The sequence below is a fragment of the Morone saxatilis genome, unplaced genomic scaffold (genome assembly GCF_004916995.1).
Source record: "Morone saxatilis isolate NCDOM2014 unplaced genomic scaffold, NCSU_SB_2.0 Contig3, whole genome shotgun sequence".
NCBI lineage: Eukaryota > Metazoa > Chordata > Actinopteri > Moronidae > Morone > Morone saxatilis.
Genome location: NW_023339873.1, coordinates 23,778,643 through 23,783,659, shown reverse-complemented (window position 1 = coordinate 23,783,659; position 5,017 = coordinate 23,778,643).

Below are 5,017 nucleotides of genomic sequence, written 5' to 3'. Positions count from 1 at the left end.
ACCTAACCACACCCCTAATATTTATGACCTAAAACTAACCATTAGCACTATTCCTAAACCTAACCCATATCCTAAGTACTTACCCTTACCACTACCTTTATTCAAGGCCTTATCTTAACTAGTGATCACCATTCCATGAACTAATATCTGGGATATTATTGGGGTAATTTCATTATTATAATAAATATATAATTTAAATATTTAAATAGGGCTATAAATTCATTAAAACATATTTATGTACATTATAAAGGACTATAGACACTATTTATTTATTCATCAGTACAAATTCATTGTTTTATTAAGGATATTGGGTTAAAAGAACATTTATGGGACAATTTATAAATATATATATTTTTTGAAATTATTTAATAACTTTCATAAAAATAAATACATTTTGTTAATTCATAAAATACATTTATTTACATTCATATCCATTTTATTGGAACATTATAGGGTTAAAACTTGAAAAAGACGAAACACCGAAAACACAACTTGAAAATTAATTAGAAAAAACCGAGGGTATAAAAGGCGGAGCCGAAGGACAGAGCTCATTTCTCGCCTGAGCCTCGAGCGGAGCACATCTCTCCAGCCTTCCTGTTCAGCAGCGTTATTTGTGTGTTCTGACCTGGAAGAATATCTTCATCATCGAAACGTCGCTTTTGTTTTTTCTTTTTTCTTTTTTATTTAATAAACACTTCCTTAGTTGATTACTTATTAATATTTTCTTTTTCAAAAAAAAATATAAACACTTAAAACAAGACAACTACAAACAAAATTCAGCCCTCCATAATGGGAGAAGAACGTTATGGGGGTTGGACAGTTGTCCAGCGGGGTGGCCGACGCCAGAAGGGGGGTCGGTCATTCCAGGACCAGGGGGAGAATAGGTGGATGGCGAGAGCCCCACCCGTTCCTTACAGGGGACGGGATCCTTTCCCCACACCTAACCGGCCAGTGCCTCCACCTAGGAACTCCCGCTATTTTGGTCCACAATCCAAGTCCTATGCAGCAGTAGTTCGTGATGACTACCGCCAGCCAGCACGGAGATTCATTCCTCCACAAGCTACTGGGTCCGAACAGATCAAGAGACAGGCAGCTGGACCACAATTTCGGAAGTTGGCCCGTAAGCTCCATGCACTAATTAAAACAGTGCACCATCTTCAAAATGTCGCCCCTAAGACAGAAAAGGAGCCTCCTAAAATGATCTCCAAGATGGTGGAGGTCTTGACGGGGATGATCAGGCCTGCTTATCCCACGGAGCAAACTTTGGAGATGATCAGGGGCAATGCAGAAAATTGGGGATATAACACCCAGCTCATTCTGCAGGAGCACTACGAAGATGGTCTGGAGAATCTACTGGAGGAGATCTCTGGAACTCTGGTAATTGATTGGAAGGAGCCTTTTCAGGTTGCCGTCCAGATGGGCGAGACGCAATCTGACACGCCCTCACTCAGCAAGTTATCGACCACGTTGAGGCACTCATCATGACTCGGTGCGAGAAGAACAATCAGCCTCAAGTCGAGGCTGTGAGAGATCTTGTGAACCAGCACCAGACCAAAGAGAAAACAGTCACCGTGGCCACGATGACTGAAGAGCATAGCCAGAGGGCAATCCAGGTCTCTCGGTCTGCACAAGTTGGTCCCTCTCCAGAGAAGGAGGGGGAGACCACAACCTTACTCCGGAGGAGCCACCACAGGAGGTGAATTTGCTGCTTCCCGAACCCCTGGAGCAGAGAGAGCCCAGGAAACGGAGGGCTCCCCTCACGGAAGATTTGCTTCTTGTCCTGGAGGAGGGAAGGGAGACAAGCTCCCCGATCCGAGACAAGGAGAATGATGTTGTGGAGGACTTCACCTTAGTTGAGTTGGAGGATTTGTTTGACTCTCCTTCCGAGAGACCAGCTAGGAGTGTTTCCGCAGATAAAAATGTGGGAACATCGGAGATAACGATCCAGGCCCAGGTTCATGCCCATGCTGGGCAGAACGTTGCGGACATCCAGAGCCCTCCTGAACAAGATACGGTCCGGGGACAAGCCCTCTTCGAAACATCAGAGATGGATGACACAGTCTGGGAACCATTGAATGAGACATCTGACCCAGCACAACAGCGCCAATATGTCACAAGACATGCCAATTCAGAGCGCAAAATGATTGACTGGGGTCTCAATGTCAGACGTAAGTGGTTGATAATAGGGGACTCAAATCTATCTCGCCTTCCCACTTACAACATTCCAGACTTGCAGATAGATTGTTACCCTGGAGCCAATTTTCGGCATGCAGAGGCATTAATGGAGAAGGCAACAACCAGTGTGACAGTGGAAAAAGTTGTGCTGTCATTTGGGTTGAACCATAGGAACCAAAAGGCCAAGGAAACTTCAGTTAAGCAACTGCAAGGGGCAGTGAGAGCTGCCAAAAGGAAGTTTCCTTATGCTGAAGTTTGGGTTCCCCAAATTAACTTCTCCTCCGCACTTGCAGAAGAGGAACAACAGACACTGACTATACTGAATAGTCACATTGACAGGAACATGCCTTGTCTCGCTCCACTGAAAGATGAGGACTTTCACACGGAGAGGGACAATGTGCATTGGACTGAAAGGACGGGAATAGCCATGCTTGCCCATTGGACAAACCTTTTAAACTTAACCACCCTCTGAGTCTTCTACAGGAGGGGGTTGAGGGACAAGCGTCCTGTTCTGTTAAGAACATTTTAGTTCTAGCTAAAAATTTCCACCTTTCAAAACCACAACATGATCTTTTGAAGAAGGGTTTGACATTTATACCATCTTTTAACATAGGCAGGAAACAAAAAATTCAGCTTGAATTCGATCTACAGAATTACCATAGAAAATTACAATTGGCTTGGTATTTTAGAAATTCGAATAAAAAAGAATCTCTTCCATTTATGGGAAAATCCAATTGGATACCTCCACAAGACGAACTTCCGGATGACATTATTAATTTAATAGAGGAAGACAAAAATCATTTCAATAAATACTATAGATCAACAAAAGAAAAATTTAATTTAACAGCAGAGGAAGTCATTGCACTTAAGGAGTTAAAAAATGCTAAACACATTGTGATCAAGCCGGCGGATAAGGGGGCAACCATTGTTATTTTAAGTAGAGAACAATATAATTTCGAAGTGGAACGCCAATTGAGTGACACAATTTATTATAAGAAATTAGACAAGCCTATCTATTGGGACACCATTCCATTAATTGATAAAATATTAAATACATTAAAAAAGAAGAAATTCATCAATGAAAAACAGAGGAAATACCTTAAAGGAAATTCTCAGCCTAGGGAGAGACGATTCTATGTGCTTCCTAAGATACATAAAGATCCAAAAAGTTGGACGGTTCCCTTCGAAATTCCCCCTGGACGCCCAATTGTTTCGGATTGTGATAGCGAAACTTATTACACTGCGGAATATTTAGATTATTATTTGAATCCTTTATCTAATAAACATCCTGCCTATTTAAAAGATACATATCATTTTATTGACATAGTTAAGACATTGAAGATCCCGTCCGGTTCCTATTTCTTTTCTATGGATGTTGCTAGTTTATATACAAATATTGATATTTCAAGTGGCATTAATGCAATTAAAAAATGTTTCGCTAAATACCCCGATCCCAAACGGCCAGACACGGAATTATTACAGTTGTTAGAGATTAATTTAACTAAAAATGATTTTGTTTTTAATGAGCAATTTTTTCTTCAAATTAAGGGTACGGCCATGGGGAAGAGATTTGCCCCGGCGTACGCCAATATCTTTATGGCCAATTGGGAGGAGGAGGTTTTTGCCAAATGTCACAAGAAACCATTCTATTATTTACGTTATCTTGATGATGTTTGGGGGATTTGGACGGGGTCCAGGGTAGAGTTTCAGGAATTTCTAGATACATTAAATCTCCATGATCCCTCGATCCAGCTTAAAGCGGAGCTTGATGAGCAGTCTATCAATTTCTTGGATACCACGGTTTACAAAGGGCCGGATTTCCAGGAAACACACAAATTAGATATAAAAGTTTTCTTTAAAACAACGGACACACATGCCTTATTGCATAGTACAAGCTTTCATCCACGACATACTTTCAAGGGGATTGTAAAATCTCAAATCCTAAGATTTAAGAGAATTTGTACACGTGAGGAGGATTTTATGGAAGCTGTCCATATTCTCTTCAAGGCTCTGAAGGAAAGAGATTACACTAGATCATTCCTTAGACAGTGTTTCCAAACTTTCCAACAGGCGAAAGAGAGGGATGATGGAGATTTAATTCCCTTGATAACCACCTTTTCTACTAATAGCCTGACCTTGAACCGAAGGGTCAAAGGTAATTTTGATAGGTTCATCAGCCCGGGACTTATCCCAGGATCAAAAGTGATTTCGGCCTACAGACGAAATAAAAATTTGGGAGACTTTCTGATTAGAGCCAAATTACCATCTTTGCAAGTACAAAAGCCCCAACTATTGGAGGCAAATTTTTGTAGATTACAGTTTATACGGAATAGTGAGGACAGAACTATTATCAGGATTACACAAGGATTTAGTACCCGATCCACAAACTGTGTTTATGTTTTATTTTGTGCCAAATGTGGTATTAAGTATGTCGGGGAAACAAAGAACTCACTATCCACAAGAATGTATCAACATAGATACAATATTAGGAACAAACGAGAAGTGGAAACACCATTAGTTAAACATTTTTTGATCCACGGTTTGAACTCTGTCAGGATGGCTGGACTCCAAAGAAACATAAATTGGACTGATTCAGAGAGAAAGAAAATTGAGAGACACTGGATTTATTCATTACGAACGAGAGAACCATTTGGATTAAATTTGAAACATAATTAAGTGTTGGACTTTTCAAGTTTTCTATCCTATCCTAATTCTAACATATACCCTAAACCTAACCACGATTCCAAGTCCTAAACCTAACCTGTACTTTAATTTTATGACCTAAACCTAAGTATGAGTATTGTTCTTTAACCTAACCCTGTACCTAAGCCCTTACCCTAAC